The sequence below is a fragment of the Scardinius erythrophthalmus genome, assembly GCF_964197995.2.
Source record: "Scardinius erythrophthalmus genome assembly, chromosome: 11".
Taxonomy (NCBI): Eukaryota; Metazoa; Chordata; class Actinopteri; order Cypriniformes; family Leuciscidae; genus Scardinius; species Scardinius erythrophthalmus.
Window position 1 is genome coordinate 7,985,255 of NC_138231.1, and position 15,920 is coordinate 8,001,174.

General features: G+C 28.8%; 1 long non-coding RNA gene across 1 annotated transcript; it reads left to right on the top strand.

Annotated features, from left to right (window-relative positions):
• The first annotated feature begins 9,311 nt into the window (after window positions 1-9,311).
• On the top strand, window positions 9,312-11,188 carry LOC308698511. Its single transcript, XR_014031068.1, has 3 exons — window positions 9,312-9,408; window positions 10,610-10,720; window positions 10,971-11,188. It is a non-coding gene; the product is annotated as an uncharacterized lncRNA (long non-coding RNA).
• The last annotated feature ends 4,732 nt before the right edge of the window (window positions 11,189-15,920 follow it).

Here is a 15,920-nt window from a genome sequence, read left to right on the forward strand (position 1 = left end):
ATAATAGCACAATGTATTATGGCACTGTAAAAAGGTAGAATCACACAATGTATTATGGGACTGCAATAAATGTATAAAAAGAATGTATTATTACACTGTAATAAAGGTATAATAACACAATGTATTAATACATTGTAATAAATGTATAATAACACAATGTATTATTACACTGTAATAAATGTATAATAACACAATGTGTTATAACACTGTAATAAAGGTATAATAGCACAATGTATTATGGCACTGTAAAAAGGTAGAATTACACAATGAATTATGGGACTGCAATAAATGTATAATAAGAATGTATTATTACACTGTAATAAAGGTATAATAACACAATGTATTATTACATTGTAATAAATGTATAATAACACAATGTATTACACTGTAATAAAGGTATAATAGCACAGTGTATTATTACACTGTCATAAAGGTATAATTTCACAATGTGTTATTACACTGTAATAAAGGTATAATAACACAATGTATTATTACATTGTAATAAATGTATATTACACTGTAAGAAAGGTATAATAGCACAGTGTATTATGGCACTGTAAAAAAGTAGAATTAAGCAATGTATTATGGGACTGCAATAAATGTTTAATAAGAATGTATTATTACACTGTAATAAAGGTATAATAACACAATGTATTATTACATTGTAATAAATGTATAATAACACAATGTATTATTACACTGTAATAAAGGTATAATAGCACAGTGTATTATTACACTGTAATAAAGGTATAATTACACAATGTATTATGGCACTGTAATAAAGGTATAATAACACAATGTATTATTACATTGTAATAAATGTATAATAACACAATGTATTATTACACTGTAATAAAGGTATAATAGCACAGTGTATTATTACACTGTAATAAATGTATAATTTCACAATGTATTATGGCACTGTAAAAAGGTAGAATTACACAATGTATTATGGGACTGTAATAAATGTATAATAAGAATGTATTATTACACTGTAATAAAGGTATAATAACACAGTGTATTATTACACTGTAATAAAGATATAAGACAATGTATCATTACACTGTAATAAAGGTATAATATCACAATGTGTTATTACACTGTAATAAAGGTATAATAGCACAGTGTATTATTACATTGTAATAAATGTATAATAACACAATGTATTATTACATTGTAATAAATGTATAATAACACAATGTATTATTACATTGTAATAAATGTATAATAACACAATGTATTATTACACTGTAATAAAGGTATAATAGCACAATGTATTATGGCACTGTAAAAAGGTAGAATTACACAATGTATTATGGGACTGCAATAAATGTATAATAAGAATGTATTATTACACTGTAATAAAGGTATAAAAACACATTGTATTATTACATTGTAATAAATGTATAATAACACAATGTATTATTACACTGTAATAAAGGTATAATAGCACAGTGTATTATTACACTGTAATAAAGGTATAATTACACAATGTATTATTACATTGTAATAAATGTATAATAACACAATGTGTTATAACACTGTAATAAAGGTATAATAGCACAATGTATTATTACACTGTAATAAAGGTATAATAACAAAATGTATTATGGCACTGTAAAAAGGTAAAATTACACAATGTATTATGGGACTGCAATAAATGTATAATAAGAATGTATTATTACACTGTAATAAAGGTATAAAAACACAATGTATTATTACATTGTAATAAATGTATAATAACACAATTTATTATTACACTGTAATAAATGTATAATAAGACAATGTATTATTACACTGTAATAAAGGTATAATAGCACAGTGTATTATTACACTGTAATAAATGTATAATAAGACAATGTATTATTACACTGTAATAAAGGTATAATACCACAATGTGTTATTACACTGTAATAAAGGTATAATAGCACAGTGTATTATTACACTGTAATAAAGGTAGAATTACACAATGTATTATGGGACTGTAATAAATGTATAATAAGAATGTATTATTACATTGTAAAAAATGTATAATAACACAATGTATTATTACACTGTAATAAAGGTATAATCACACAGTGTATTATTACTCTGTAATAAAGATATAAGACAATGTATCATTACACTGTAATAAAGGTATAATACCAAAATGTGCTATTACACTGTAATAAAGGTATAATAACACAATGTATTATTACATTGTAAAAAATGTATAATAACACAATGTATTAATACTCTGTAATAAAGATATAAGACAATGTATTACACTGTAATAAAGGTATAATAACACAGTGTATTATTACACTGTAATAAATGTATAATAACACAATGTATTATTACATTGTAATAAATGTATAATAACACAATGTATTATTACACTGTAATAAAGGTATTACAAGACAATGTATTATTACACTGTAATAAAGGTATAATAACACAGTGTATCATTACACTGTAATAAAGGTATAATAGCACAGTGTATTATTACATTGTAATAAATGTATAATAACACAATGTATTATTATATTGTAATAAATGTATAATAACACAATGTATTATTACACTGTAATAAAGGTATAATACCACAATGTGTTATTACACTGTAATAAAGGTATAATAGCACAATGTATTATGGCACTGTAAAAAGGTAGAATCACACAATGTATTGTGGGACTGCAATAAATGTATAATAAGAATGTATTATTACACTGTAATAAAAGTATAATAACACAATGTATTAATACATTGTAATAAATGTATAATAACACAATGTATTATTACACTGTAATAAATGTATAATAACACAATGTGTTATAACACTGTAATAAAGGTATAATAGCACAATGTATTATTACACTGTAATAAAGGTATAATAACACAATGTATTATTACATTGTAATAAATGTATAATAACACAATGTATTACACTGTAATAAAGGTATAATACCACAATGTGTTATTACACTGTAATAAAGGTATAATAGCACAATGTGCTATTACACTGTAATAAAGGTATAATAACACAATGTATTATTACATTGTAATAAATGTATATTACACTGTAATAAAGGTATAATAACAAAATGTATTATTACACTGTAATAAAGGTATAATAGCACAGTGTATTATTACATTGTAATAAATGTATAATAACACAATGTATTATTACATTGTAATAAAGGTATAATAACACAATGTATTATTACACTGTAATAAAGGTAAATTTCACAATGTATTATTATACTGTGATAAATGTATAATTTCACAATGTATTACATTGACATAAAGGTATAATAGCATAATGTATTATGGCACTGTAAAAAGGTAGAATCACACAATGTATTATGGGACTGCAATAAATGTATAAAAAGAATGTATTATTACACTGTAATAAAGGTATAATAACACAATGTATTAATACATTGTAATAAATGTATAATAACACAATGTATTATTACACTGTAATAAATGTATAATAACACAATGTGTTATAACACTGTAATAAAGGTATAATAGCACAATGTATTATGGCACTGTAAAAAGGTAGAATTACACAATGAATTATGGGACTGCAATAAATGTATAATAAGAATGTATTATTACACTGTAATAAAGGTATAATAACACAATGTATTATTACATTGTAATAAATGTATAATAACACAATGTATTACACTGTAATAAAGGTATAATAGCACAGTGTATTATTACACTGTCATAAAGGTATAATTTCACAATGTGTTATTACACTGTAATAAAGGTATAATAACACAATGTATTATTACATTGTAATAAATGTATATTACACTGTAAGAAAGGTATAATAGCACAGTGTATTATGGCACTGTAAAAAAGTAGAATTACGCAATGTATTATGGGACTGCAATAAATGTTTAATAAGAATGTATTATTACACTGTAATAAAGGTATAATAACACAATGTATTATTACATTGTAATAAATGTATAATAACACAATGTATTATTACACTGTAATAAAGGTATAATAGCACAGTGTATTATTACACTGTAATAAAGGTATAATTACACAATGTATTATGGCACTGTAATAAAGGTATAATAACACAATGTATTATTACATTGTAATAAATGTATAATAACACAATGTATTATTACACTGTAATAAAGGTATAATAGCACAGTGTATTATTACACTGTAATAAATGTATAATTTCACAATGTATTATGGCACTGTAAAAAGGTAGAATTACACAATGTATTATGGGACTGTAATAAATGTATAATAAGAATGTATTATTACACTGTAATAAAGGTATAATAACACAATGTATTATTACATTGTAAAAAATGTATAATAACAAAATGTATTATTACACTGTAATAAAGGTATAATAACACAGTGTATTATTACACTGTAATAAAGATATAAGACAATGTATCATTACACTGTAATAAAGGTATAATATCACAATGTGTTATTACACTGTAATAAAGGTATAATAGCACAGTGTATTATTACATTGTAATAAATGTATAATAACACAATGTATTATTACATTGTAATAAATGTATAATAACACAATGTATTATTACATTGTAATAAATGTATAATAACACATTGTATTATTACATTGTAATAAATGTATAATAACACAATGTATTATTACACTGTAATAAAGGTATAATAGCACAGTGTATTATTACACTGTAATAAAGGTATAATTACACAATGTATTATTACATTGTAATAAATGTATAATAACACAATGTGTTATAACACTGTAATAAAGGTATAATAGCACAATGTATTATTACACTGTAATAAAGGTATAATAACAAAATGTATTATGGCACTGTAAAAAGGTAAAATTACACAATGTATTATGGGACTGCAATAAATGTATAATAAGAATGTATTATTACACTGTAATAAAGGTATAAAAACACAATGTATTATTACATTGTAATAAATGTATAATAACACAATTTATTATTACACTGTAATAAATGTATAATAAGACAATGTATTATTACACTGTAATAAAGGTATAATAGCACAGTGTATTATTACACTGTAATAAAGGTATAATTTCACAATGTATTATTACACTGTAATAAATGCATAATAACACAATGTATTATTACACTGTATTAAAGGTATAATACCATAATGTGTTATTACACTGTAATAAAGGTATAATAGCAAAGTGTATTATTACACTGTAATAAAGGTATAATTTCACAATGTATTATTACACTGTAATAAATGTATAATAACACAATGTATTATTACACTGTAATAAAGGTATAATACCACAATGTGTTATTACACTGCAATAAAGGTATAATAACACAATGTATTATTACACTGTAATAAAGGTATAATTTCACAATGTATTATTACACTGTAATAAAGGTATAATAACACAATGTATTATTACACTGTAATAAAGGTATAATTTCACAATGTATTATTACACTGTAATAAAGGTATAATACCACAATGCGTTATTACACTGTAATAAAGGTATAATAGCACAGTGTATTATTACATTGTAATAAATGTATAATAACACACTGTATTATTACACTGTAATAAAGGTATAATACCACAATGTGTTATTACACTGTAATAAAGGTATAATAGCACAGTGTATTATTACACTGTAATAAAGGTATAATTTCACAATGTATTATTACACTGTAATAAATGTATAATAACACAATGTATTATTACACTGTAATAAAGGTATAATACCACAATGTGTTATTACACTGTAATAAAGGTATAATAGCACAGTGTATTATTACACTGTAATAAAGGTATAATTTCACAATGTATTATTACACTGTAATAAATGTATAATAACACAATGTATTATTACACTGTAATAAAGGTATAATACCACAATGTGTTATTACACTGTAATAAAGGTATAATAGCACAGTGTATTATTACACTGTAATAAAGGTATAATTTCACAATGTATTATTACACTGTAATAAATGTATAATAGGAATGTATTATTACACTGTAATAAAGGTATAATAACACAATGTATTATTACACTGTAATAAAGGTATAATAACACAATGTATTATTACACTGTAATAAAGGTATAATAACACAATGTATTATTACACTGTAATAAAGATATAAGACAATGTATCATTACACTGTAATAAAGGTATAATATCACAATGTGTTATTACACTGTAATAAAGGTATAATAGCACAGTGTATTATTACATTGTAATAAATGTATAATAACACAATGTATTATTACATTGTAATAAATGTATAATAACACAATGTATTATTACATTGTAATAAATGTATAATAACACAATGTATTATTACACTGTAATAAATGTATAATAGCACAGTGTATTATTACACTGTAATAAATGTATAATAACACAATGTATTATTACACTGTAATAAATGTATAATAACACAATGTATTATTACACTGTAATAAAGGTATAATACCACAATGTGTTATTACACTGTAATAAAGGTATAATAGCACAGTGTATTATTACACTGTAATAAAGGTATAATTTCACAATGTATTATTACACTGTAATAAATGTATAATAACACAATGTATTATTACACTGTAATAAAGGTATAATACCACAATGTGTTATTACACTGTAATAAAGGTATAATAGCACAGTGTATTATTACACTGTAATAAAGGTATAATTTCACAATGTATTATTACACTGTAATAAATGTATAATAACAATGTATTATTACACTGTAATAAAGGTATAATAACACAATGTATTATTACACTGTAATAAAGGTATAATAACACAATGTATTATTACACTGTAATAAAGGTATAATAACACAATGTATTATTACACTGTAATAAAGATATAAGACAATGTATCATTACACTGTAATAAAGGTATAATATCACAATGTGTTATTACACTGTAATAAAGGTATAATAGCACAGTGTATTATTACATTGTAATAAATGTATAATAACACAATGTATTATTACATTGTAATAAATGTATAATAACACAATGTATTATTACATTGTAATAAATGTATAATAACACAATGTATTATTACACTGTAATAAATGTATAATAACACAATGTATTATTACATTGTAATAAATGTATAATAACACAATGTATTATTACACTGTAATAAATGTATAATAACACAATGTATTATTACACTGTGATAAATGTATAATTTCACAATGTATTACATTGACATAAAGGTATAATAGCACAATGTATTATTACATTGTAATAAAGATGTAATTTCACAATGTATTACATTGTCATAAAGGTATAATTTCAAAATGTATTATTACATTGTAAAAAGGTATAATAACACAATGTATTATTATACTGTAATAAAGGTAAAATAACAAAATGTATTATTACACTGTAATAAAGGTATAATAACACAATGTATTATTACATTGTAATAAATGTATAATAACAATGTATTATTACACTGTAATAAAGGTATAATAGCACAGTGTATTATTACACTGTAATAAAGGTATAATTTTACAATGTATTATGGCCAGGGTTCGAATTTATTATGATTTCATCTTTGTGGGGGTCTCTTTAAAAAAAAGGAAAAAAAAGTAGCCAGGCGCGGTGTAGCTTACTAATGTAAATAAATAAAAATGTTTAATAAAAAAAGCGTTGCTAACAATTCAGTTTAAATACATTTGGTTTAATTTGTCATTTAATGAGGTCAAATGAGGACAAATTTGAGCGTGTACTTGAGTGGTCCAGTGGCAGAACTTTTGCCAAGCATGTCAGAGGTTCTGGGTTCTAATCCGCACTCGTATAGGTTTTTTTTTTTTTTTTTATCAAATCCGATTATGTTTATCAGTGGTTGTATATCAGGCAAGAACACTTTTGTGTGCATTTTGTTTTGTAATTTCACCGGAACGAATAGAGAGTTTCCACAACGGATTGAAGCGCTCGTCCGAGTGAAGACTGCGCGGGAGCCACAAGAGAACACAGTATCCGCGCCACTGATCGCAGCGACAACGAGCACTTTGATCACTTTATTTAAAAAACAACACATTTCAGCGCTAGATCGCCTCTTAAATGAATGCTCTGTATAACTGGAGATGTTTTATTTATTTGTATTGGTATATTAGTGCTGCGAGATGTTTCAAAAGTGGTGGGGACAATATCGACCTTAGCAAAAAGTGGTGGGGACATGTCCCACCCGCAAATTACGCCTAGGTTAAAATAACTCTTGCCTGATGGGTTATGCTAATGCTAGATCGGACGTTGACATCACTTCTGTGAGTTGAGAAAAGTCAGTAAAAGTCCTGGCAGAAAGCATAAGGACGTAGTGTGATGACGATCCGAGATCCCGTGAGATCCATGTGTTTGGCATCTTGTCCTATCTTTTAAGTCACGCTACAGTAGTCTGAAGGAAATAGTGCTTTATTTGTAATTTAAAATAATGGGGCTGATGATTTTTAGAGACCCCCACAGGTGTATGATTTTACTGCTTTCATGGGAGCTCATCCTCTCTCTATGGGAGCTCAGCTCCCACTGGCTCCCACGTAATTCGAACTATGATTATGGCACTGTAAAAAGGTAGAATTACACAATGTATTATGGGACTGTAATAAATGTATAATAAGAATGTATTATTACACTGTAATAAAGGTATAATAACACAATGTATTATTACACTGTATTAAAGATATAAGACAATGTATCATTACACTGTAATAAAGGTATAATTTCACAATGTATTATGGCACTGTAAAAAGGTAGAATTACACAATGTATTATGGGACTGTAATAAATGTATAATAAGAATGTATTATTACACTGTAATAAAGATATAAAACAATGTATCATTACACTGTAATAAAGGTATAATAGCACAGTGTATAATTACATTGTAATAAATATATAATAACACAATGTATTATTACATTGTAACAAATGTACACTGTAAAATATTTCCAGACTTTCACAATATTTAACTGTGTTTTTTTACAGTAAAATACTGTTTTAATTGATTTACTGTAAACAATTGTAATTTCACAGTAATGTGGATTCGCTCACTGACTTTTTACTATCTGCTGTGATATGACAGCAAATTACTGTAAAAAAAATAGGCTGTTCAGCTGAGAACGAAGACCCCACCCAGATAGCAAGCACAGTTGGGCCAACGGCTTTTTCTGTATGGGCCAGCCTGAGCCTCGGCTGAAATCAGTTGTAATGGTGTCAGGTCCATACTCGGTGTAGCTGTGTGTACCTTCGACCCGAGTTCGTTTTGTCACAAGCGGGCCACAAAAAAACTGAAAAAAAATTTTTTGGCGGTTAAATCCTGAGGATGATCCAACAGACGCGTCGCAGACCATTTCGTTTCCGAGAGGAATCATTCAGCTGAAAAAAACGGGTAAGTAATTTAATTCATTTATTGTTCTATTGTTTGATGTTTTAATTGAGATGGTTTGCGATGGTAATTAGGCCTTCGTAACATCAGAATACCCATTCGGTCGCGGAGATACGGAGTGTTGATGAAAAGGCCTAACGTTACGGTTTCATTTTAGGATGATTGTGTATTTGTTTTATTAGAAAAACTGCTGAGCTGGATCCAGTGCACTGTAATGTTGGCTAATGAAATTATATTTAGTAGTTATATTCCATTTTGTTTGCTAAAATTTAGTCAGTTATTTCGTCTTTTTCAACGAGTGATTATCGAATCATAGGAGTCGGACTAACGTATGCTTTCGGTGCATAGATTTGATTCACTAACATTTCAAAAGAGTCAATTACTTGTGAATCGAACTACTACACTGACCACCACGCTGCTGCATAACACCCGCGGAGACAACTCATTATATGTACAATCTGAAATTAAAAAAGACTTATTTTGTTGTAGCTAACACTTCTGTGGGGAGCTCCGAAACGGGAAAGCGTTATAGATAAGTGCAGCTTATTAATTCTTTGTCTTTTGCTCGACTTTTGTTATTGAATGTTACGTTAACGTCAACGTAATTTGCTTTAGAGCAGGTGCACTTTAGAGTGAAAGAAAAAATGAAAGAGTATATATCACTGTATATTGCGATTAAAATGGTTTAACATTTTACTGCAGTGGGGATATATGATGATTATGAGCGAACATACTAACTTAATTGATGTTTATCTGATCGCACTGTTTGGAATCTGACACCAACAGTTTTTGCAGTCTTGGTTACACTTTATAATAAGGTTTTATTTGTTAATATTAGTTTTCAACATTAGTTAACAGAGTAACCATGCGTAATACTTCAAAATGTATTAATCTTAGTTCATTTTCATTTTGACATTTAAAATAAAACAGTATTTGTTAACATTAGCACTGTGAACTACAAGAACAAACATTGAACAGTTGTATTTGTATTAACTAATGTTAACAAATACTGTAACAAATGTATTGGTAATATTAGTTAACACATTAATGTTAACAAATGAGACCTTATTGTAAACTGTTACCGATATTTTGCATATACTGCTGCGTGAACTCTGACAACAACATTTATCAAACCTATGCACATAAAAAACGGATGCTTAAGATTTAATAATGACTTCACAATATGTATTCCTTTATTTAAAAGATGCAGTTCAGAGAAACCCTGACAGCTAATGCTGCTGAAATGGAGGTCGAGGGATCATGGACTGGTGGATCCAGCCGTCTAACTGGCAGTAGATCGAGGAGCAGACACAAGGTAAGTCTTCCTAGTGTTGATCAGGAGGCAGACACACTCTGGCAGTTTAAATCTATATTAAAAACACACCTCTCTAACCTAGCATAAACATAATACATCTATATCATTAAAATCCCTATAATCCTATATAATTCAAAAAGGATTGTTAGGCCGCATAAATTAGCTCAACCAGAACCGGAAACACTTCTCATAACAATGAACAATGGCATTTTTGCTAATGTTAGTCTCTCTGTCTCATTCTTATCCCGAGGTTACTGTTGTCAGCCGGATCTAGTCCGTATCCAGATCAGATGCTGGACCTGCACCCTAAGATGAACACAGTGAGCCCTGAATGTCAGAAGAGACCATGACAACTAGACGAGACCTAGAAACAAACGCCTGTCAAGACCTTGTTGACACAACAGTCATCGGCACAGTCATCGGATCAGATCCACGAGAACCAGACCAGTCCTCCACACAGACCCAACGGCCAGCTTCAACTCCTCTCCCAACAATTGCCAGCGTGATCTTATGAAGGTAAAAGAGTAGCAAAACTCGAGATTAGATGTGAATTTGAGAACTTGTACAATTAATATTTGTACTTGTACACTAAAATTTACACTCACATCTCCAATGTGAAAACTTGTTGAATGTTGAGATCAGCACTTGCAGAAAATAGTCACAAACATGCATTCTGAATTTTAAGCTGCAGATAGTTACAAATGTAAAAGTCATTCACAGAAATACAATGACAGACACAAACTTGTATTCTTTCATTCACATTCGCAGCACAACCTCAATTAAGCACTTCTCAAATCTGCTTTTGCAATATCAAATCTTCACACATTGACTTTTGCAACTTTTTTTGCGATATATTAGATGCGTAACTAACTTTTGCATTTTCAAACTCAGTGGCAGTAAGAGAGATAGGCGTGGCAATTTGAAATGGCAGATTTGAGAAGCTGGAAGTGCCTAATTGAGTGTATACTGGGAATGTGAATGAAAGAGTACAAGTTTGTGTCTATCATTTTATTTCTGTGAATGACATTTTAACATTTGTGACTATTTATCTGCAGGTTAAAATTCAGCTGGTCCAAAATGCATATTTAGGCTGCATCAAAATAATCCACACGATTCTAGTCGACAAATAAAAGTCTTCTGATCTGAAACGATTGATCATTTTTATAAACAAAACGATAATTATGTAGTTTTTAACTGCAAACGCTCACCTTTTCCATCGCTCTGTGATGTGCACTTGGTCACGTGTCTTGTAATCGCATTACGTTACGCTTTTGCAAGCGTGCATTGCATTTCTTTAATTAAACTATCACTTTTTGAAGTTTAATAATTCTATTTCACTCTATATCATGACTCTTGTTTTTCTGTCCATAACATTAAGACTATTTTTAAAACGCCTTATGTTAAAGGGTGCTCATTCCTGTTCCTGGATATCTATCCCAGCAACAGGACCAGCACCTCTTACCTAAGGTATTTTGCATGTGCTGTTGTGATCAGCAAATGTGGAAAAACTTAATGGATTATTGAAAAATAATCACTGTAAAATATATTGTGAAGTTAGACTGCTTTTTCAAATTTATAAAAATAAATAGGGAATCTATCAGACTCTGAAATGTAACTTTTTTACTTGTCGTCTTAGGTGCTTCCTGGGCATCAACCTTGATACAGGATCTACTCCAAAAAGAAGCAGGGTGGCATCGATCAGCAAGTTTGTTCTCTATTGCGAAAACTTGTGGATTTTGAATGGATGGCAAAGCAGATTTTGTGCTTTTTTTCCATTTGCTCCAGTCATTGTTGCCTCTCTTCATTTTCACCTGCCATATTGCCACTGAATATTTTGGACTGCCCTTATGGTTGAGACCTTCTACCTGGCTATTGTTTTGGATTTTCCCTGTGTTTATTGGACTGATAATCTCGTTGCCTACTCCTGCCTGCTCTCACACTTAATCTGCCTCATCCTTCTGGGGTCGCTGCCAGTATAAATGAATAAACAGTTTTGTTTTTTGGGTCCTTACCCATTACCTGACCTGTGCACATTCATAAGGTAAAACACTCATTCACAAGCCAACATGCATTCAACATACATACACATTCACCTTTACCAGTTCTTGTGTCATTGCATTTGGAAGAATTAGAATTAGAATCTGTGTTCTGAGAATAGTGTCAGTCAAGTTAGAGTTTGGGATGCAGTCCTAACAGCTTAATGCAACATGTTTGTTATGATATTATTGTATCAATTGTAAAAAATAAAACAATTGAGGAAAGCATTGTTTAATCTTGTTTTTTTTATTACTACTTTTCTGTGATCACATTGCATTGCTGTATTTAATTGTAACTTTACAGTTAATTACTGGCTACTAATTGCATTACTTTTACAGCCGAAACACAATAAATCACTGTGAAATTACAGTAATAATGTGATATAATTAACTGTGAAATCACTGTACACAAGTGTAATTTTACTATAATTTACATTAAATTTCTTACTGTAAATTACTGTGAAAGTAATGCAATTAGTAGCCAGTAATTTACTGTAAAATCACAGCAGAATTTTTTACAGTGTATAATAACACAATGTATTATTACATTGTAATAAATGTATAATAACACAACTTATTATTACACTGTAATAAAGGTATAATACCACAATATGTTATTACACTGTAATAAAGGTATAATAGCACAATGTATCATTACACTGTAATAAAGGTATAATAACACAGTGTATTATTACACTGTAATAAATGTATAATAACACAATGTATTATTACACTGTAATAAAGGTATAATAGCACAATGTATTATTACACTTTAATAAAGGTATAATAGCACAGTGTATTATTACACTGTAATAAAGGTATAATTTCACAATGTATTATATGGCACTGTAAAAAGGTAGAATCACACAATGTATTATTACACTGTAATAAAGGTATAATTACACAATGTATTATTATACTTTAATAAAGGTATAATAACACAATGTATTATTACATTGTAATAAATGTATAGTAACACAATGTATTATTACACTGTAATAAAGGTATTATAAGGCAATGTATTATTACACTGTAATAAATGTATAGTAACACAATGTATTATTACACTGTAATAAATGTATAGTAACACAATGTATTATTACACTGTAATAAAGGTATTATAAGGCAATGTATTATTACACTGTAATAAAGGTATAATAGCACAATGTATTATGGGACTGTAATAAATGTATAATAAGAATGTATTATTACACTGTAATAAAGGTATAATTACACAATGTATTATTACATTGTAATAAAGGTATAATTTCACAATGAATTATTATACTGTAATAAAGGTATAATAACACAATGTATAATTACACTGTAATAAAGGTATAATAACACAATGTATCATTACACTGTAATAAAGGTAGAATTACACAATGTATTATGGGACTGTAATAAATGTATAATAAGAATGTATTATTACACTGTAATAAAGGTATAACAACACAATGTATTATTACACTGTAATAAATGTATAATAAGACAATGTATTATTACACTGTAATAAAGGTATAATAAGACAATGTATTATTACACTAATAAAAGTATAATTACACAATGTATTATTATACTGTGATAAATGTATAATTGCACAATATATTACATTGACATAAAGGTATAATTTCAAAATGTATTATTACACTGTAATAAAGGTATAATAACACAATGTATTATTACATTGTAATAAAGGTATAATTTCACAAAAAAATATATTTTAATAAAAGTATAATTTCACAATGTATTATTACATTGTAATACATGTGTAATAACACAATGTATTATTACACTGTAATAAAGGTATAATTACACAATGTATTATACTGTAATAAAGGTATAATACCACAATGTGTTATTACACTGTAATAAAGGTATAATTTCACAATGTATTATGCTCTGTAATAAAGGTATAATAACACTGTTTATTATTACACTGTAATAAAGGTATAATAAGACAATATATCATTACACTGTAATAAAGGTATAATTACACAATGTATTATTACTCTGTAATAAATGTATAATACACTCTAATCAGAGGTAAAATTAGGCCAGGTCCACAACACACCCTGCCGGAGCTCAGCTCCATCTCGTTTAGCACCAAATATTTTTATTCCACTTGAATTATTTTTCATCTCCTGGCAACTACATGGCATATGATATTGAATAATTAGCAAGACTACACAGAGACACCCAGGCTACATGGAATTATCAGACGTCATAATGCATTAATCTCTGCATTCCCTGGTTCAGCAACCCGCCCACAGTCATTAAGGGAAAACTGTCACAACTCTTTAAGCCCCGTTCACACTACAAGCGACTTTATCGCTGCATGTCGCCAGTGGCTGGAGATGAGGTCCTTAGTGGGCGTTCTCACTTCTGGTTGCCTAGGTAATGTTTGTGAGTGACATTCACGGATGTTACGTGTTGTATACAACAAATCTGTTTTCTTGCCGCTACAAGCTAACATTTTGGAAGGAAAAGTCTAAATATAAATGGGATCAGTACATAAAATGCATAATATTAAAGATAAATGAGAAACAGTGAGTGCCCTGTGCTATCGCGGCTATTTAACTGCAGAAAAAGGGCAAATACTGGTCTTTCTGAGTTCACGAAACCATTCGGGGTCGGAGTCAGCACGACGAGTACTACTGTATGGACACAGAGACATATCATAAATTATTGGACAGTTTCTGACTGCTAAAATAAACTTCTCATTCATCTTGCCTCGGTCAGACGCTGCACTGAAGAGTGACGGCTCCACTGACTTCACTCCTATTGGTTGTCGCTCACGAAAGTCGCTCTTCATTTGCATAAAGTTAAACATTTCTCAACTTTGTCGCGTCGCCAGACACGCCCCATCCAGTCGCCAACGGTCGCGACCGCGCGTGTCGCCGGAAGTCGCCCGCTCCCCATTGAAAATGAATGGTATCGCGTCGCTTGGTCGCGTGTAGTGTGAACGAGGCTTATGCGTAACAGCGACGTTATCAAGGAAACCCGCAAACAGCTAGAGTGATCGAGTTGCTACCACTGAAGTCCTCTGTTTACAGTCTTGAATCTTTGATTTTTTATTTATTTTTTTTGTTGCCAAATCAAATGTTTTATGGTCAAGATTCATCTCGTAGCTGGCTGCCTTGGTTTCAGACATAAAACTCTTT